The 21,581-nt window shown below is 51.7% G+C and overlaps 1 protein-coding gene across 10 annotated transcripts in view; it reads right to left on the reverse strand.

Moving 5' to 3' along the window:
• Positions 1-18,814: 18,814 nt before the first annotated feature.
• Positions 18,815-21,581, reverse strand: part of IGSF9B (immunoglobulin superfamily member 9B) — a 44,904-nt gene continuing 42,137 nt past the window's right edge. For 7 of the 10 annotated variants that reach the window (XM_071449608.1, XM_071449607.1, XM_071449606.1 and 4 more), the window contains one exon: positions 18,815-21,547. The gene's annotated coding sequence lies outside the window, so the exon portion shown is untranslated. The remainder of the gene's footprint in view (positions 21,548-21,581) is intronic. The other 3 variants (XM_071449598.1, XM_071449596.1, XM_071449597.1) reach the window with 3 other exon arrangements.

Genomic DNA, 21,581 nt, shown 5'->3' on the forward strand with positions numbered 1-21,581 from the left:
CCTGGGAGCATCCAGCCGAGCGTGCCTAATAAAGCCAGGAGGAATTTCCTTCCCTGTTCCCATCAAAGCTGATTAGTGGGAGCCACTAATGAACTCTGCCAGCAGCTGGGATGGCACCTCTGCTTTCTGCTGCAGGGGGAATGTCCATGGTTCAGGCCCCCCAGATCCTGGCATATTTTATGAAAAATCCTTTTGAGAGGATTTTTTTTCCTGAGAAGCCTCAGAGGAAAAGAAAAACAATCATTATCTGCGGCTGTGGAATGCAACAGGTGCATCTCTGATTGGTCCGTGTGAGTTGTTTCTACTTGATGGCCAATCACAGGTCCAGCTGGTCAGTCACAAGATTTTATTATCTTTCCTTTCCTTTCCTTTCCTTTCCTTTCCTTTCCTTTCCTTTCCTTTCCTTTCCTTTCCTTTCCTTTCCTTTCCTTTCCTTTCCTTTCCTTTCCTTTCCCCTTTCCTTTCTCCTTTCCTTTCTCCTTTCCCCTTTCCTTTCTCCTTTCTCCTTTCCTTTCCTTTCCCCTTTCCTTTCCTTTCCCCTTTCCTTTCTCCTTTCCTTTCCTTTCCCCTTTCCTTTCCCCTTTCCTTTCTCCTTTCCCCTTTCCTTTCTCCTTTCTCCTTTCCTTTCCCCTTTCCTTTCTCCTTTCCTTTCCTTTCCCCTTTCCTTTCTCCTTTCCCCTTTCCTTTCTCCTTTCTCCTTTCCTTTCTCCTTTCCTTTCCTTTCCTTTTTCCTTCCCTTCCCTTTTTCCTTCCCTTCCCTTTCCTTCTTTCTGATGAAATCCTTTCTTCTATTCTTTAGTATAGTTTTAGTACATAATTTCCTTTTAATATAATATATACCATAAAATAATAAATCAGCCTTCTGAACCATGGAGTCAAGATTCTCGTCTCTTCCCTCATCCTGGAACCCCTGTGAACACCACCCCAGGGGATAGGCACAATGCCAGTGCCCCCATGAAAATATATTCTCCCCAGTGTCTGCTGTGAGATGGGACCAGAAACAGAGCAAAGCTTATAGACCAGAAATAGAGCAAGGCTCTATTAGGAGCTTAGGAATAAAGCTTAGGAATAAAGGAAAAGAACTTTATTAACTTCCAGGATGAAAAAAAGGAACACAGAGAAGTCAGAATGAAAACCTCCCAAAAACATTCCTCCTCCTCCTCCTCCTCCTCCCCCCAGTTTCCACCACCACACAAAAGATCTGATCTCCTTCAGGGACTGGAACCAAGCGAGAGTTCCCTGGGCGTTCTCTGCTCTTAACCCCCTGTGTTCTCAGAGGTGGATCCATGTCCTCAGTGGCCACACCAGCTGCCAATATTCAAATCTGAGCACCCATTGGTTTGACCACAACCTCCCAAAAAATTCACTACCTTATCCAAGCAGGAAAACAGTAAAAAAGCTGAGCTTCACCCCAGAAGCTGGAGAGGAGCAGGGTGCAGGATCTGGGGGTTTGTGGGCTCACCACACCTCCCATGTCCCAAAATCTGCCCAAGCCACAGTCCCATTTTGGTTCCCCCCAACATACAGAGCCCTAGAGGCCACAGAAGGTGAAGGAACATGGTCTGGGGAATTGCCACAGTGCAGGGGTTCCATGAAGGGACAGAGCTGCAGAACGGGAGAAGGTGAAAAACGCAAGCATCAGGACAAGTACAGGTGAAGAACACAAGTGTCAGTAGCTGTGAGTGATCCCAGTGCAGCCTCTGCTCTCAGCTCCAAGGATCTGGGAGCATGGGCTGGGCCTGGGTGCATCCTGCCAGCTGCAGGGACAGCACCACAGCTCCCAGGGGGATCTGGGGCTGGGAGCTGATGTCTAAAGCTGCCCTGTGACCCCAAGACTTTGAAACCACCCAGTGATTGGTTCAATCAAAGCAAAGAGGTCTGAGCAGCCAGAGCTCTGAAACAGGGAGGGATGAGGAGGGAAGAAGGTTTTGTTCGGCCAGCAAATATTTACTGATTGCATTTAAAATAAAATATTACAATTAGCACAGAAATGAACTGCAGTGCTATATAGAAATGAATCATAGAATCAGAGGATGGCCTGCATTGGAAGGCAATTTAAAGATCATCTTGTTCCACTCCTGCCATGGACAGGGACCTTCCACCATCCCAGGCTGCTCCAAGTCCTGGTCCAATCCACTTCCAGGGATCCAGGGGCAGCCACAGCTCCTCTGGGCACCCTGTGCCAGGCCCTCACCACCCTCACAGGGAATAATTCTCTCCCAATATCTGATCTAATCCTGCTTTATGGCTGACGCCATTCCCCCTTTTCCTGTTGCTCCAGGCTCTTGTAAAACATCTCTCCCCATCCTTCTCATTGGCTCCTTTAGGTACTGGGAGGCTGAAATTTGGTCACCCCTCAGCTCCCCTTCTCCAGGCTGAACAATCCAAATTCTCTCAGCTTTTCCTCCCAGCAGAGCTGCTCCATCTCTCTGATGATGCTGGTGCCTCTCTCCAGCAACTCCACATCCCTCCTGAGCTGGATGAACCTCCCTGCTCTCCGAGCCCATGGAGAGGGGGCAGAAACAACAGGATTTGGGGATTTTCCTCCTCTGTAGGAGCAGCAACACAAACGTGGGCACCTCTGGAAGTGAACCATCCCTGGGAAGGGCGGGAGGCTGAGCCAGGGCGTGGGGAACAGCCCGTCCTGGCGGGCGCTGCCGCTGCTCCGCGCCGCCGTCGGCCAACGTGAGGGCAGATCTGATATCCATAAATCAACATATTCCTCATTTCCAGGCATTGCAGCCTGACAGCTGTTACATGAGCACATTGTTAGGAGCTGTCAGGCGCTGATACATAGTGCCTTTTACAACATATGTTGACTTTTATCTAATGTTGTTCCATAATTAGCCCCAGGGAGCAGGAATCTGGGCAGCCGGCTGGCTCTGTGATCTCAGCTAACCTTTGCTGCTGGGGGGAAAAGGGCACAGCTGGGAGGGATGAGAGCTTCCATGGGTGAGGAGAAGGCAGGTGGAGCGTGGATGTGAGTGGTACCTGCAGTCCAGCACCTGGAGATGCTCCCAGGGATGCAGGAGAAGGCAGGTGGATGTAAGTGGTACCCACAGTCCAGCACCTGGGGATGGAGCAGGTCTGGTTCCTTCCTGCAGTCCCTGAGTGCTTTGAAGCCATCTAAGAGCTAAAATAAAGCCCCAAGGGATTTGGGAGCTTCCCTCCTGGATGGAGTCTTTCTCAAAGCAGGGTCATGGCCCTGGGGGTCTGGGATGAGGAGGAAACCAAGAGGTTCTTCTCTCATGCATGGGTGGAGAGGGAAGACAGAGATGATTTACTGGCCAGGATGGGAGATAAATGAAGGAGCAGATGGTGGAGTTAATGAGTGGAAAGGGTAGATGGATGGACAAAGAGACAATGGAGACAATGTGATAATGGATGGTTGCATTTCTACCCAGATGAGGACGAATGTTCTGATGTGTCCTCACAGCCTGGCTCCTGCCTAGGACCTCTGATGGTGCCCACAGAGGACAGTCCTTGGTCACTGTCCCTCTCACCACCCCATGGTCCATATCACCCTTCAGGAGCACCTTTGCTGTCACCAAAAATGATTCCACTCACTCTGAAATATCCCCAGGCTCCTGCTCCACCAAAACAAGCACCAGAGTGCTCAGAACACGTTGGTCTCCACGGAACAGCTCCCAGCTCTGAGGAGAAGCCCCATGGGAGTGATGGCTGCAGGGAGGGGACACTGTCCCACTGCAGCCCCGGCTGCCTGGGCTGTTTTCCCTTCCTCGCTGCAGCTGCTCAAGCTTGAAAAAACAGGAGAGGAAAAATAAATCAATGAGACACCAAGATAAATATGCTTTCCATGTTGCAGCCGATTCCTCTGGACGTGCCGTGGTGGCTGCATAATTCATAAACTCACCCCTAATATGCAAATGGGGCAGCTCCTGCCAGGCTGGCCCACAGGGACCCGAATTTTCCCCCACTGGCAGACAGGCCCCTGTTGTGTGTGGTTTTGGGGTGCAGAGTTGTGTGTTCGTGTTCAGCACCGGTGTGATCCCTCCCTTCCTGCAGCTCACATCATTCTGGGCTGTGGGGTGAGAAAATATTCCCTCCCTCTGTTTGTGTTCAGCCTGTCCCTGCTGAGACCCCCAGTGCCACCCCATGGGGTTCCTTGGGGGTTTGGGGCTTTCAGAGATGCTTCACTCCCTGGCACCGTGCAGGGATAACATCCAGCCCAGGGTTCATTCCCCCACAGGCTGCCCTGGTGCAGAAATCCTCATTTTGGGGTCTGGAGCACTCCCACACCCCACCACAGAGTGATCCTGGGGCAGCCCCAGTCTGGGAAGGGCTGGAGAGCGAGGCACAGCTCAGCTGCAAGTGCCCAGGAGAATTCTCTGGGGGAATCAATCCCTGCCCAGCCCTGGCCAAGCACAGACCCCTCCAGCTCTGCATCCACCCATTTCCAAACTTTCAAGGCAGCATTTCATCTCTCCTCACAAAAACCATATTTCTGAGAATGAACCCCAGCCAGAACCCAAGAAACTTCTCCAAAGTGAAGGATAAAACCCAACTCACCCATGGCTGGGCATCTCCTGGCAGGGGCAGAGCTGCACAGCCCCTCTCACTGCAGGGTTAGTGTTGTTTTGCTGAAGAAATCCTTTTTTTCCATATTTTCACACCGCCCCCCTCACTCTGGATTGTCACAGACATCTTTTATAAAAAATCCTTTCCTTAGGATTTTTCCTCCTGAGAAGCTGAGAGGCCTCAGGAACAAAATGCAAACAATGGTTATCTGCTGCTGTGGAATGCAACAGGTGCATCTGGGATTGGGCTCATGTGGTTGTTTCTGATTAATGGCCAATCACAGCCCAGCTGGCTCAGACTCTCTGTCACAAACCTTTGTTATCATTCCTTCTTTCTCTATTCTTAGCCAGCCTTCTGATGAAATCCTTTCTTCTATTCTTTTAGTATAGTTTTAATGTAATATATATCATAAAATAGTAAATCAAGCCTTCTGAACCATGGAGTCAGATCCTCGTCTCTTCCCTCAACCTGGAACCCCTGTGAGCAGGATCATTCTGGGCCACTGGAGGGGATGATCCAGCCAAAGATTTCCCCAGGTGCTGCATGTCCATGGAGCCAAAAGGATTTGTGCCACCCCATCAGGGATGAGACATTCCCTCTGTCCCATGGAACCCATCTCCTGCCCACAGCCCCCCCTGGATGGGTTTGATCTGAGGATCCAGGTCTTTAAAAAGGAAAATTTCACAGGCATTTCCTTCCCGTCCTTCAGACAAACACAACAGTGAGGAAAGCACCTGGCTAAGACCTTGATGCAGCAGAAGGGCAAGAAAACCTACGTGCTTTTATGAGGGATTAGGGCCAACTTAGTTGTGTATTAAGCTACTAAAGGCTTATAAAAGCCCTGAAGAATAGGCTGCACTCCTTGGAAAAACCTCCCAGGGCTCCACTAAAAATGTCAATTTAAAGTTAGAGTGCAGCCTGCTTCAGTGCAGAGCCGTGCTCTGCAAACAGCAAGCCTGGAGAGGGGAGTTTGGGGGGGAAAAATGGGATTTGAGTCCCCTGCATGGATAGCACAGGGCTGAGGGGCAGCTGGGAATAAACACTGTTTGTCAGTACGGGTGAGAATGATGGGTGTTACAGAACTCAGCACCGAGTTCTCAGCTAGAAAAGCAGTTTATTGGTGATTTCAGCACTGCAGCATCCTCAGGGATTCCTTTCAGGCAGCACATGCAAGACCAGGGTGTGACCTGGGGATGGGCAGGGTCCTGGCAGGGAGTGCTGGGGATGGAGCCCACCTTGCTCAGCTCCCAGCTGAGCTTCTCCCTTTGCAGGGGCTGCCCACAGCCTTCTGCTGCTCTCCCCAGCTCTGTGCTCCTTCCTCCTCCATCCCTCCAGCTCAGCTCACCAGGAGTGGCTGCTTTTCCCAGATAAATGGCTTAATTAGCTTCCTATTGACTCAAGGAGCACATTCCTCTGGCAGGGCTGCGAAAGGAGAGGCAGGGGAGCACATCCTGCATCCCAGCAGCACCACAGGCTGCCAGGATGGAAAGCGCTTTGCCCCATGGAATCACAGCTGAGAAAGGCAGATCCAGCCCCAGGAGGGGTTTCTGGTCCCTGCATGAGCATCCCTGGAGCAAATTCCATCCTATATTCCCTGGGAGAAGAGGAAAACACAAAGGGTGAGACTGTGGCAGGAGGAGAAATCCAATAAATACAATTATTTATTTATTTTTGGGGAGGTGGGGTAATAAAATTATATGAAATTAAAATTAAATTAAAAAATAAAATACAATACAATAAAATAGAAAACTTTAAAAAATTAAAATTAAAAATAAAATAAAAATAAAAATAAATTGAATATTATAATAGTAATAATATTACTATTATATATATGATAGTAATATATAATAGGAATATATAATAGTAATACATAATAGTAATAATAATATTACTATTATAGTAATAATAGTAATAGTAATAATAATAATGATAATGATGATGATGATGATGATGATGATGATAATAATAATAATAATAATAATAATAATAATAATAATAATAATGGTGCAGCTGCTGGACAGTAAGTCTGGAAATCCAAGCACGAACACCAAATATGTCTGCAAAGACACAGGGAAAAATTTTAATTTTGGAAACTGGCAAAAGATTTGAGATAGCTGGAGAACAATCAGCGCTTCCCTCTGTGCCTGGAGGGACTGACAAACTTTGCATAAACAATTTTCTTTCCCTCTGATGTGGAAAAGCTGCCATGGAGCAGTGGGAGAGGCTGATGCTGGTCCCCACTGACTTGAGGAAAGCCAAGCCCAGAAGGATTCCTTGGAAAATGACATTAATGGCCCAGAGCAGCAGGATGGGGGGAATGCAATGAGAGAGGGGGAAGCAGCAGCTCTGATTTCTGACCCAGGGATCCTGTGCTGCTTCCTAATCATGAACTCTCAACCCTGACCCCACAGGAAAAGATATTTCCCTGCTAAATTAATTGCCATCCACTGAAAACAGGGTGTGGGGGGTAGAAATAATCCCTTTTCCAGGCAAACCCCCCAGACTGCACCATCCCAAGCCAAGCACCAGCACTAGAATATTAATGTGGTGGAGGATGCTGTCCACCTCAGCCAGGCACCCAGCTCCAGCACAGCACAGAGATACCAGGAGCTCAATTTGTGTTTGCCTGAGCCAAGGAGAAAATCTAATTAAACATGGCGTGGGGGCTTGGAGGAGCTGGGGATGGGGCAGGAATATAAAGCATGGCTGCTGCCTGCAGATCAGAGGGCAATATTAATAAACCCACGGAGGGGGACGGTGGGATCAGCTGGTAATATTGATAAGTGGAAAGCAAAGACAAAGCAGCCTGGGAATATTGGATGGTGAAGCTGATAAAAAGACAAGCAGGGATGCAGGCAGCCCTGTTGTCCTGCTGGAATGAGCAGTGCAGCTTCCCAGTGGGATGGCACTGAGCATCCCAACAGCCCCCAGCTGGGCATGGGGGAATTCTGGCCCCATGGGCCTCTACATCCATTGCTGTGCCCCAAAATGTGCAGCCCCAGAGCAGCACAGCCACCCTGCACACTCCAGAGCCAGGTCAGGGTGGGAAGAAGCTGTGGAGACACAGGCACAGGGTCTGGGATTCAGCCTGGGAGCTGGGGAAGCCCTGGGGATGGGGAGCAGGGACACAGCAGTGGGAGAGCACAGCAGGGTGAGCTGGGGGCACAGAGCCCTGGAGGAGCTCCCAGCTTGCTCCACCAGCTTCAGGGATTCCTGAAGGCAAGGCAGAGGGCATGGCACAGCTCCCTGCAGCTCCCTCTTACCTGCAGCTTTCATTTGGAGCATGAGGTGAGAGTTTCTCTCAGAGTGACCTTGAGTGTCCCCAAAGCCCCTGGTGTGAGACTGAGGCACCCAGCACTCCCCACCCCTGCCAGCAGCACATCCAGCCAGGGCATCAAAAAGAGCCACTGAGTGCGTTTTAAATAAAAGATCTCATCTTTCAGAGCTATTGGAGTGATGATTTAAACATGAAGTCAAAGGCAGTAATGGTGTTGTCAGAGCCGTGGCGGTAAATCCAATCAATAATTCACTGATAGCAGAAACTCCAGCCAGACCTACCTGTGGAGGGCACAGAGCCTCCCCCTGGGGCATCCCCTGTATCCCTGCCAGTGCCCCCATCCTGGCAGCAGAGGTTTGGCCCTCAGTGGGGCTGGGAGAGAGCCAGGAGCCAGATGTGGGGCTCCAGAGGAGGGGAATGCTGCCTGGCTCCAGGAGGGGAAATAAATTTGTTACCTGGGGACAGGTGTTCAAAATGCTGGGAGCACCTCAGCTCAGTGATTGCAGATCAAGGCTTTTTGTCAGCCCCTGAACCCTTGGAGAGAGTCCAAACTGCCCTCAGGAAATGTCAGCTGTCCTTGTGAGGCTTAAAAGCACAGCCAGGGGATTGTGGCCCAGGCCAGCAGCACGGCTGGGCTGCCCACCTGCACTGGGGGGACTGGGGATACTGGGGGGGCATCACAGCTGCCATGCACACCAGTGCCATCCTCCCCCAGCCCAGGGATCATCCCCTGTGACCCACACGGCCTGGGTGAGCTCCAGCAGCATCATTCTGATGCCTTAGGATTTCAGCTTTTCTATTTTCCATCTATTTGTGACCCTGCAGTTCTTTAGTGTAGAACTCTGAACTCCACACACAGTGGGAGCTGCTGCTTCCCCATTTGGGGCAGACACAACAATTCCTCTCCAGGATTTCAGCTTTTCTATTTTCCATCTATTTGAAAGAGATGATATTATATTTAATACTAATGCTAATACTACTACCAATAATAATGTTATATTTAATAATAGTATATTATTATATTTTCCATCTATTTGTAGCCCTGCAGTTCTTTAGTGTAGAACTCTGAACTCCACACACAGTGGGAGCTGCTGCTTCCCCATTTGGGGCAGACACAACAATTCCTCTCCAGGATTTCAGCTTTTCTATTTTCCATCTATTTGAAAGAGATGATATTATATTTAATACTAATGCTAATACTACTACCAATAATAATGTTATATTTAATAATAGTATATTATTATATTTTCCATCTATTTGTAGCCCTGCAGTTCTTTAGTGTAGAACTCTGAACTCCACACCCAGTGGGAGCTGCTGCTTCCCCATTTGGGGCAGACACAACAATTCCTCTCCAGGCCTGGCAATCAAGGACACCTCACTGCCTCAGGGCCCAGAGATGGGAACAAAAGGGAGTTGGGGGCAGCAAACTTGGGGTCAATGACTTCATCAGCTGCAGCTGGAATTGGCAGATTCACCCCCAAAATGCAAATGGACCAAACTTATACAAGTGTGAAACCTGTGATCTATTGTCCATTTTTGGGTGGGTTTTGTCTGCCCTAAATGTACCTGAATAAACATAATGTACTTCAATAAACATAACTGCTTTTTATTCTCTTCATTTTGCCTGGCCTCTGTTTTTAGGCAGCCCAAAAGGCATCAATTCAACTGCACAATCCTCAGTCACAGCCCGCCCACCCTGAGTTTTCCCCCTCACTCTCTCTGAAGCAGCGTGGGTCAGTTCTGTGTGCATCCAGCTGGGAGGATTCCTCCTCCTTCCCGCAGGGTTTCACCAAGCCTGGAACAGAGCTGGAGGGCAGCCCCTGAACAGCTCCCCAGCATCTTCCCACCCGTGCTGGCACCACAGCAGGACAGGCCCTGATCTCTGCACCGACAGAGCAGAGGGGTGCAGGGGCCAGGGCTGCCTCAGCCCCCGGTTTTGGGGAGCAGGGATGTGGGAACAGCCTTTCCCTGCATCCCTGCTCCTCCCTGGAGTGGGATGTAACTGGGAAGCCCCAGAGCTGACACCCCAAAGATGCTGCATCCCTGCTCATTGGGGGGGTTCAGCTGGGGCCAGGGTTTAAGCCTGGAACCGACCCTAAGGATGCTGCAGGGGCTGAGCCCTGTCCCCAGCGTGCTGAAAGCAGAACATGTTCCCTAAAATCCTTGCAGGGAGGCTGGGGGGGGGGCTTCGTGCAGACCCCAGCGCTGGGGGATAGCTCAGACAGACAGACAGACAGACAGCAGCATCCCCTCCATGCTGGCCCTGCGGGGGACACACGGAGCACAGCGATGCTGGAGGTGATCGAGGCAGCCTCCTCTTCCTCGGAGCGCATCGCCAGCGCCGGGAGCTGCCTAGCCGGCACTGCCACCTCGTGGCACGGCCACCAGCGAGCCTGGGGACAGCGGGGCAGGGCCACCAGCGAGCCTGGGGACAGCGGGCACGGGCACCAGCGAGAATGGGGACAGTGAGGCGCTGCCACCAGCGAGACTGGGGACAGCGGGGCACGGCCACCAGCGAGAATGGGGACAGTGAGGCGCTGCCACCAGCGAGCCTGGGGACAGTGTGGCACGGTCACCAGCAAGGCTAGGGACAGCGGGGCATGGCCACCAGCGAGGCTGGGGACAGTGGGGCACTGCCACCAATGAGGCTGGGGACAGCGGGGCATGGCCACCAGCGAGGCTGGGGACAGTGAGGCAGGGCCACCAGCGAGAATGGGGACAGCAGGGCACAGCCACCAGTGAACCTGGGGACAGTGTGGCACAGCCACCAATGAGGCTGGGGACAGCGGGGCACCGCCACCAGTGACCCTGGGGACAGTGGGGCACTGCCACCAGCGAGTCTGGGGACAGTGTGGCATCGCACAGTCCCGGACACGCTCCATGGCTGCACACAGACTTCATTATCCTGGGGCTCCTGCGGGATGAATCAGCGCAAAAAGATGGAAAAAAACTCCAAAGGGAGCAGGTAAAGGGGAGGGGACGAGAAAGGGAACTGTGGGAGAGGACAGTAAGGGACAGGGCTCACTGTCCATCATCACCCTGCCAGATGGGGTTGGAGCTGTCTCCCCTCCTATTTCTTGCCCAAAATCAAGACCTGAGCATCAGTGTCCATCCCAGTATCCAGCTCAGCCTGGAGCACCAGCTGGGACATGCTGCAAATCCCAGGGGGACAACACAACTTGGGATGCTGAGGGCAAAGAACAGCCCAGCATCCCCCACAAACACCTCTGGGGCAGCCCACCCCCTCCCCACAGCCCCTCCGAGCAAATCAATGGCAGCAACCGAGCCTTTTTATAGATATATTTTTTTTTTAGCAAATGTTTATTTATATCAAAATACAAAACATTTCTGAAGCAGGGTAATGTTACATGAGGAGCAAGTTAATCGATTCCAAAACCCATCATTCTCCTACAGCATGGCTAGTTGTACGTAACATTGCAACACTGCCAGAATTTCTTATAGTGGGTACATTAAAATAAGAAAAAAAAATCAACTCAAGAAGTCAATCTATGAACATGCAATGTTACCGGCGATAAATTAAATACTCAGCAGGCCTTAAAATTCCAACAGGCAGAGACCGAGGGGCCAGCTACTCCCAGTAAGGCAGGGCTTCAAACTCTCATTGCTTCCACTTTTTTTGTTGGCTTATGAGCATTTACTCATTAACTGACAACAGTCCAAGAGCCAAAAGGACCCAACTTTCTTGGCAGAGTGGGATTATTGCTTCGAGCCATCAAAGCAGCCCCAGCTCCCCAGGGGAAGGGCTGGCAGAGGGCTCGCAGGGCAGAGCCAGGGGTCTGCCTTGGCTGAGCGCTGCGGAGCTCGGGCTGAGCTGGAAGATGTGGAATCCCCCGGAGGAGGGGGCGCGGGGGGTAAAACGCCCTCGAGGTCTCGGATCCCTGCCCAGGGCAGGATAGCACCCAGTCGGAAGGAGAGTTTGGGGTGAGGGAGCCCCACTTGTGCCCCTCATCGCACGCCTGGGGAGTGATGCTGAAATTTGGCTTTCCCTCCCCGCGGGCCGGGAATTCCCGGGAATGAACGGCGATTCCCATCCCGGGGAATTCCAGGGATGCCGATGGCGAGCGCGGCCATCGGTCCCTCCTGCTGGCATTTCCTGGCCTTGGCGGAGGCCGAGAGCAACAATACAGATACAGAGAGATTATAGAGAGAGCGGAATAAGTTTCGTATAAGGCTTTGGTACAGCACCATCATGTCAGATTTATTTGTAAATCGTTTACAGAAAAAAAAAGCTTACTGAAAAAATAGTGTTTTGTTTCTCTTATCTTTTTTTTTTATTATTTTTTTTATTATTATTATTTTCTTCTGAGGAACATACCTGAAAGTTCAAAAATTAACCCTCTAGTTGCCGTCTGGGCTCCCATCAAATGCTCGTTTTGCTGTGTGCAGTTCCAAAATGAAGCTACTTGATCCCAAATCCCACTAAATTGTGACGCAGCCTGCCAAGCTCACAGCATCCACCAGTCACTAAAATCAACACCACAGAAACCCGGCAGCTGATCGCTACTCACTGTTTAGTAAAAATTAAAAAAGAATTTTAAAAAAAGAAAACAAAACCCTAACAAAACTTCCAAAAAAAGAGGAAAAAAAAAAAAAGTCACGACAACGAACGTTATGGAACCAGCGACACTAAAGTTTCTTTTATTGTTATTGTTATTTAAAAAAGTCAGTTCCACTGGTTACCATTGAAACAGCACCAAAGAGCACCCTAACGTGTGTTATACATTGTAATACTCGACATTCAAGAGATGGAAACGAGGTTGGGTGGTCTAGTCTTTATATCCAGAGGCAAGAAATTCTTCTTAAAAAGAAAAAGTTGTCCCACGCAACCAGAGACGTGCGTTGGGTCTGGAAGAAAATCCTGCCTTAGGGGAAAACACTATGGGGTTAGGAGGGGACTAAATCAAGAGCTACCTATGGAGGTCTACGAGGGTTCAGAGAGTCTACAAACCTATTAAAAGGGGATTAAAAAGTCTGGGCTCCCCCGGAGAGCCAGGGATGCTCCCATGGGAGAGCTGGAGATGCTCCCGGGGGACCCAGGGCTGCTCCCCGAGGAGCTGCAGTGCAGCTGTGATCCCCTAATGCCCAAAGGATGAACCTTATGGCAACGTGGGCATTCCCAGGATTTCCAAAGGGCTTCCCCACACGGGAGATGCCAAGGGACCAGAGCCTGCACAGATGTGTGGAAGGTCCTGCACCCCCTGGGGCCACGGGAGCATCCCCTGCCTGCTCTGTGCCAGCCCCGGAGAAGGAAAATAAGGGAAGTTTGGCCTTAAAGTGCATCTGGGAGGGCAAGGAGTGAGTGCCAGCATCTCCCACCGAGCCAGAACCTCCCGAGCAGAGACAGGCACTTCCCACAGCTCCCAGGTGAGCAGGAAGAGCCTGGGAGGAGGCAGAAGCAAACTGCCCCTGGACAGCTTCCCACAGCTCCCAGGTGAGCAGGAAGAGCCTGGGAGGGGGCAGAAGCAAACTGCCCCTGGACAGCTTCCCACAGCTCCCAGGTGAGCAGGAAGAGCCTGGGAGGGGGCAGAAGCAAACCCCTGCCCTGGACAGCAAGCTCCAGGCAGGTGCACGCAGATGGAGGCAGCGGGGATGGTGTCCAAAAAAAAACCAAACCAAAGAAACCACGGGAAGCAGGATGATGCTGTGGGAGCCAGCACCCCTGAGCACAGGGAGGGGGCAGCTCCTGATGTGTCTGTTTGGCATCCAGAGGGTTAACGGTACTGTGGGAAGTGTGCTTTGTAAACATTTCGAGCTTTCCTTCGCCTGTTTTTTTTCTGTAAGTGATTCCAGGGGAGATGGGGGTAGGAGAAAGCTGCCCGCCCCCCTGCCCACCCCCAGCAATACCCAAAGCCCCACCGGGGGGGGGGCAAGGCAGCCCCCCAGCCCGGACACTGAGTGGTGAGAAATTGAGAAATCTCATCCCTTCTCTTTCTCCTGACATCCTCTTTTTTTTTTTTTTTTTTCTTTTTTTTTCTCCCGTTCATTTGTTTTATTTTAACATATAAAATACTCACTTATGTATTTACCGCTAATAAATGCAAGTTAGTCCCACCAAACATGCTTTGCTTCGATATCAAGAATTGGTGCTGAACAAATCTCGGCTGGATATTAGAAACATCCCCCACCCCCAGCCCCCCCTCCCCGACCCGACGAAGAAGAGAGAGAAATATCATGGAAAATACAGGTGACACCTACGGAGGACACGGGGCTTCTGCGAGGGGCCAGCTCCTGCCAGCGCCTCAGCCGTGGGGCACCACACTGAGGGACCTCTGCCTGCCTCTGCAGGGGTGTAAGCACGCCAGGGCTGTGCCACCGTCCCCTCGGGGACATCTGAGCCCAAACAACAGCACCTGGACCCCTCCAGAGCCCAGGATTGTGGGACACAGGCTGAGGGGAGCCACTGCCCAAAGGCAATCCCCAAATCGTGCCCCAGTGAAGGCACGGGGGTGGTTTGCAGCTCCCTGGCATTGCTCAGTCCCAAACTGGCTCCTTGTCCTGCCACAGCCCAGGGGGAAAGGGGCAGGGATCCGGCGGGTCCGTACTGCCCTGCAGGAAAAGCCCCAAATATCCCCAGCACAGCCCCCAGCGCGCCAGGGCTCGATGCCACCTCAGCCATAGGGACAGGGAGAGCCCCAGATCCCATCCAGAGGGACAGGGAGAGCCCCTCATCCCATCCAGAGGGACAGGGAGAGCTTCAAATCCCATCCAGAGGGACAGGGAGAGCCTCTCATCCCATCCAGAGGGACAGGGAGAGCCTCTCATCCCATCTATCCAGGCATGGAGAGCCCCTCACCCCATCCAGGCAGGGAGAGCCCCACATTCCATCCAGAGGGACAGGGAGAGCCCCACATTCCATCCAGGCAGGGAGAGTTTCAAATCCCACCCATCCAGGCAGGGAGAGCCCCTCACCCTATCCAGGCAGGGAGAGCTTCAAATCCCACCCATGCAGGCAGGGAGAGCCCCACATCCTGCCCCAGCGGACCCCAGCAGCCCCACAGCACCAGTAGGCCCTGGGACTCAGCTGGAGAGGTCCTGACATTCCCTCCAGAGCAGGTTCCCTGCTCCAGCCAGGTGCAGGGACCTGGAGAATGCCACTGTGGCCACCCGGGTGCCTCTGAGGGTTTCAGAAACCCTCGAGGTTTATCAGGGCAGCAGGGACAGGTGACCAGGGAGGCAGCAGTGTGGGGACCCTGTCCCCACAGCGTGTCCCCACCCTGTGCCACCCCCAGGCTGCAGCTCCCTGATGCTCCTCAGAGCTGAAATTTGTCCTTTTTCTCTGAGAAAAAAAAGCCCAAGACAGCCCTCAGTGGAAACACCACCTCACCATGGCCCTGGGCAAGCTGGCAGCAAGCCCAGGCTTCCCCATGCCGGGATTTTGTCCCTTTTTAGTGTTTTTCCCTATTGAAACAGCAAACAGTGGTGATGCTGGGCCCGGAGAGGGCACATCCCCTGGAGCACTGCAAGCCCCCCAGCCTGGCCCAGCCCTCCTCTCCCTCGCCACTGTATTGCTCAAACAGCACTAGGCATGGATACAAAAATAAAACAGCTATGTGACTTAGATATATATAATTTTTATATATATATATATATTTGTATATATATTTTTTGTCTATTTATAGGTGGATGGAGAAGCAGAGAAGCTGAAGCGCAATATAATGTAAAAATACTCGCTCTGCTCCTGCTGTTGAGACTCTCCCCACCTCTGACAGCCTCTCTCATGCTGCACAGAAGTTTCTGACACCTATTACTAACGAATTATTTTAAATATTTATTCTCCCCCCCTTCTAAAATAGAGAGTAAATATATATTTGTTTAATTTTATATACAATGCGGTTTCAATACACCAATATCATTTCTTTAGATAGAGATACTGGGGCTCATTTCTCAAGTCTTTTTTTTTTGGTGTGTTTTATTTTAATCTAAGTGCTGGGGGGGGGGAGTGGGTGGAAATCCAAGGAGCTTTCAGACCTGGGAAGATGGGCACCCTCTTTTGCAGCCCTGCAACCTCAGGAGAACAAGAATAAAAGCCCTCCTGGGAGAGAAAGTGTCATTTTGATGGTAAATATAAAATCTGGGCAAGCTGTCCTCCATGGGGGATGCCAGCCCCTCCATCCTGCATTTCCCACCCCACTGCAACCAGTACAAAAATCCTTATCTACCTCTAGAGCACATGCTTGCCTCAGCCAACACCCCCGAGCCTGGACCAGCCCCTCTGCCCCCCCTCACTGCCCACCCCCTGCCCAGGTCCCCCCTCCATCCATGCACGTATCAAAAGCCAGCCAGAGCCCCAGGACTGGGGATGCTCGTCCTGCTGCCACGCAATGCCGAGGAAAAGAGCTCAGCCAGCTGTGCCAAAACACCCAAAATTGGGGAAAATGGAAAAACACGGCTCCCTCTCATCCCAGTCACCCAGGCAGGGGAACAGGCTCCCATCTCCACACAGCCACACTGGTCCTCCCTGCTTGGGGATGTGCCAACTGATGGAAATTGAGTGCAATATTAAGTTTCTTTTTTTGCTGGCACCGGTGTTGTCAAATCTGGTCGCTGCCTCCCAGCCCTCAGTTCCTGGATCAAGCATTCCCTGACAGATTTCTAACAGGAACAACTGCACTTCCTACTTCTCCTTCCCACAAACACAGGCAGAGAGGAGTCAAGATACTCAAAAACAGAAAAAAAAAAAAAACAAAAAAAAAACCAGAATTTGGATGGAGGGGCGAAATGGGAGTAAATATCCTGCTTTCTGTAAGGGCCACCCCGTGCCCAGACAGCACAGGGATGGCTCTGGGAGAGGAGTGAGGATCCAGCCTGAATCCAGCTGTCCCTGTGCCCGGGGTCAGTACCAGCTCTGGCATCACTGGTGACCAAACCCCCTCTCTGCCTCAGATCCTCAAAGTCCTGCTAATGAGGTTTAAAATAAAAAGACTCTGTCAAGAACATCTTGTCCCTCCCAGGAGGCACTGCTGGGGCTGGCTGGCACAGCCAGTGCTGCATTCCTCAGCTCAGGGGACAAATTTAGCTGTATCCCTCTCTCATCCCTTCTGACTCACGCTTCTCTGGGAAGAACAGACGCAAAGCAAAATGCTTTCACACGAGTAACCAGAGAGCAGCATCTAGAGGGACTCGAGGGAAGGGTTTTTGCGTGGTGCAGCTTTTTCTTTAAGCGATGGCACCAGGGATGAGGCAATGTGACATCCCCCTCCCGTGTCCTGTCCCGTGTCACGCCCCACGTGCCTCGGGCACGCAGAGCACAGGACCTGTCCCTCCTGCTCCTCCATCTCAGGGCCCAAGGGTGAGTCATGGACAATGAACAAAGCAAAGCTAAAAACTGGGGATGAAATAATGAAACAGAGCGATCTGTGGTGTGCAGCAGGGCCGCAGCGCAGCTCACGCCGGTGCCTCTCCAGCCCCAAATTCCCCTCAGGCTGCAGCTGCTCCCAGCCCCTTCCCAGCTTGGCCCATCCTGATCCCCCGCTCCAGTACAGCTCTAAACTCTCCCCATGACACACACATACCCCGACATGCAAATCTACTGAATTCTGCAAACCTATCTACCTTTGTCCTATGCTTCTCTATCTATTTATATCTCATATGTACAGTGGGTTTTACTCCGGTTCCTTGAGAAGATTTCCTTCCAAAAAAGCCCTGACTTCAGTCTGGGGCTGCAGCGAGCCCATGTGGGACGTGTGGAAATCCCTGAAGGTCCAGCCTCATGGAAAAATACCTCCAGACAAGAGCTACAGCTGAAACCAACCCAAAACTCCAAGAACTCCCAAATCTACGTCACTGCCTGAAGCAGGAAGAGAAACCAAAATGCCAGGCGGATTTTGTCCTAATACAGACAGCAAGGTGGGAGCAGCAATGAGTCTGGAACGTGTGTCATGTCTGGATGCCACCAGACATGACTAAGCCCTGCCAGGACCGTGCCTGGGCTGCTGATCCCAAATCCAGTGTCCTCAGCACTCCCAGAGGTAGGTACAGCAAGGTGTTATTCCCTTTATATTCCCTTTACATTTATATATCCGAACAGCATCACCTCCAGCCTTCCTCCAGTGGCACTGAGCCAGCTGACAAGGTGACAAACACCAGATGAACAGCCTGGAGTCCCCCCGTGCCCCAAAGCAGCCTCCAAGTCACAGGTGACCGGCACAGGGGAGCAGGAATGAGAATCCTCCCAGGAAAAGCATCCCCTGCTCACACAGACAGCACGAGGGCTCACGGTGACTCAGGGGGCAGACTGCAAACCATGCCGAGGTTCAGACTGGGAAGGGACCCTGGGACCTTGCAGCTCCCCCATCCCACAAACTCATCACTCCCTGTGCCCGTGGGTGCTGTAGTGGCAGGCACAGCAATGGGGCCCCACAAACGAGTCCTGAATGCTCCCTCTCCCCCCTGACACTAACTTGCATTTTCCTTCACGTCAACACTGCAGAACCAAAACGCTGCTGGGGCTGCACAGCAAAGTCACCTTAGAAACACGTGGATGAGAGCTCAGCAAGCCCTGCTGGAAAAGCAGGCAAAGCACTTTCCCTGCCCTTTTTCCCTGCCTGCTCCAGGACTCCTTTTTGGACTGCAAGGGACAGCACCCCAGGAGCACCCCTTTTCCACAGGATTTCAGTGGCATCCTGTATCCACCTCTCCATGTCACCTTCCCCAGCTCAGGGTGCCCCAATCCTGCAACCCCCAAGGTGGCACGAAACCAGTGCTGGAGCATCCCCACCATGGCCCCCTTGCAGGGAGAAGCATCAGCAAGGACCCCCCAAAACGGGGCTGGTATCCCTACACTGACACCCCAGCAGAGCCCAGGGACAATATCCTTGTGATTCAGAGGAATTTTTTCACCGTGGGCCAGGATTTGCCAAGGGACCTAATAGAACATCATGTTCACAACGTGAAAGGAGGAATTGTACAGTTACTGATAGATACAGAAAGAGCCATCTACCTCAGACCAGCTTAGAAAATAAGAGAGTGTGGCCCAGAAAGATAAAAATCAAGATATATTTTGCAGCATGAAAGGAAAAAAAAAAAAAAAATAATGAAGAAGCAGCAGCAGCAGCGACAGCAGCTGTGTTTGCAAACCACCAAAGCGACACGGAGTTCAAACGGGGGTGAAATGGGGGAAGTGTTTGGCATCGTCTGACACGGCTTCGATGTTTCCAGGTCCACGGAAGGAGAGAGGAGCGACCCTGAAGGGCATGGAAACCAGAGGGCTGGGAGAAGCGAGGAGGAGGTTGCCAAAGCAAGAGGCGAGCCAGTCAGCCAAAGCACGGCCCGAGTCTATCAGAAGGTAACTCGGTCTAGCAGGGAAAGGAGTTAAGGATGGTTTTAGGGAGGAGCTGCTTCCACGAGGCGCCCGGGCGGGATTTCCCACTCCAGCAGCGTGGCAGGTACACGGCTGAAAGAGAGAGGGCTGCAGCTCCAGCCTCTAAAGGTCGAAGACCATGAAAAGCCCAGTGGCTCAAAACACCTGCAAAAGGAAAACAAATCTCAAAAGACTGACCCAGCAAGCCAGCATGCTCCGTCAACCTGCCCTGCACTCCAAGTCCTCTAGAGCTCCTTAAGATGGGATGGGGCATAGTCCTGAGGTAGAAACCTCAAGAGCCTGAAGACAGCGCCTGGCCCATCCGAACGGGTGTCGTAAATCGTTTGGAAAGCACTCAAATGGAAAAGCAACCCTCTGTTCCAGAGGCTGAGGCAATGAGAGCAAAAGGAAGAGCAAGTTGGCCATGGCACAGGCAGCACAGAGCCTCCACGCCTCCCCCAGCCCCGAGGGTCACCTGTCCATCAGGAGCAGCCCAGCTGGAGGGACCGGCGAGCTGAAGTTGGCCAAGCCAGGCAGAGTTTTCCCCGCTGCCGAGCGGGAGAATGGCATTAAATCAATTCAGATCCGAGCAGGTTCTAGGGAAAAAACCCTAAAAACACACCCAAAGAAAAGAAATTCGCAGTCATACTGTTAGCAAGGTTGAGTTCTCACTCTGAGAGTTGAGGTTCTTACGTCAGGTCACTCGTCAGGTCAATAAAAAGCCCTGGTACAGGCTGGAAAGAGAGGGGCATTTCTGCCAGACCCTCCCTCCTTCCCAAGACAAACCTGGTGATGGTTTGAGAAAGTTGTTAAAGCTCAGAAATATCTGGTTATCGATTTAGAGGATTCATTGTCCAGCGGTTCAAACCTTACTTAGGGCCTGGAGATTGGAAAAGACACGGTGCTCTGCTTTTGGTGGCCACAGGTTCCCGAGCATCCTGCTGGGAAAGGAAGCACAACCTCTAAAACCAGGTATAAAGAGGCAGAGCAATCAACAGGCTCCGACCTAAAAGCGTGGCATGGTCAGAGAGCCAGATCACAACCGAGAGCTCACGTCTTCCTCCAAACATCTCAGCCCTTGGAGGTTCAACCAGCAGCAAGAGCAAAAACCAAGGCAAAGCAGAATTAAAGGCGAGATTGCAGAGAATCTCTTGGCAATTCTACCTGGGAATAAACAAAAGTTTCATATGCAAATAGAGAGCCTGGGGCTAAAAACATGCCTGCAGGCTCTCCAGCTCTCCTGACACTTTTTCTACAGCCTGAATCCACTCAAAGCAAGAATATCTACATGAAACACTCGGTGTTTTATTCCCAGGCAGGCTGGAGGGTTTAGCACTTTACCGCAGAGGAAGAACTGTGCAAACCTGGATGCAGTGGTTGATTTTACCACTTCAAACCAAAAAAAAAGAATCAACTCTAAATATTTTAAAGGTAGGGATTGCTTGGTATTAGCACTAAGCATTTACATAGCACTTGCAGTCTGTAGGCCACCAAGTGCTTGTCCAAAGTGCTCAAATATGACTTATCCCCATTTTACAGATGGGAGAACTGAGGCACAGAGAGGTCAAGTGACTTGCCCAAGGCCACGCAGTCAGAGAGTGGAGGCAGAGCAGGAAAGTGAGCCCGGCTGTTCTCGGGTTACACCTTGCCTGCTAAAAACAAACCAAAAAAAAAGGCCTATGCAATCCAGAAAACCACCAGCCACCAAACCTACCCTATTCTGAAGAGGAAATACATTCTGGTGAAGAGTTAGAACAGCATTACTGAGGGGAACAGGGAGCAAAGGGAGGGGCACAACCCTGGCAGGTGTCACAGCCGACACATCCGGGCTGGAGCAGGAAGGAAAAAGGGAAAAACGGTGAAACCAGCAGCAACGTATTTTAAGCTGGCGCGAAACGCTGGGCTTAGCTTTGCACGGAGCCATCCACGTCCATCCGCAGAGCTGGGCACTTCCAGATGCTCTCCCTGGGGCTCAGCACCTGCCGACGGAGGCTTTGGGGACCAGGCAGCCAAACCCCGCTCGCCCGCACGCCCACGTCTCCCCCTTTGCGGTTACGGGTAGGGATTAAACATCACACAGTAAGAAATCACATCACCATGCGGCGCTGAAGAACATTTGCCTGAGATACACAGAGCAGTCGGGCAGAATTAATCAAACCCACCCTCATCAAAGCTGGCACACGCCACGCCTGGAGGGGGAAACACCCTCAGATCGCATCAGCCCCGCACCTGCGCGCTCGCACGGCATCAAGCACACCTCACCGAGGCTCAAGTGCATTTGCACACAGACAAATGGTGATTTCTCACATTGATTCGAAGGCTCAGGGTCTTTCTGGCTTTTCCCTTTCAGAGATAGGTAAGGAAAGATGTCACGGATGGTTTTGCTGCTGTTACCTTCACGTCAAAGGAGGCTGGGAAGGGGGAGGCAGGGAGATTTTCACAATT

Source organism: Agelaius tricolor, unplaced genomic scaffold (genome assembly GCF_023055355.1).
Source record: "Agelaius tricolor isolate 1412-34295 unplaced genomic scaffold, bAgeTri1.0.p SCAF_29, whole genome shotgun sequence".
In the NCBI taxonomy this organism is placed as follows: domain Eukaryota; kingdom Metazoa; phylum Chordata; class Aves; order Passeriformes; family Icteridae; genus Agelaius; species Agelaius tricolor.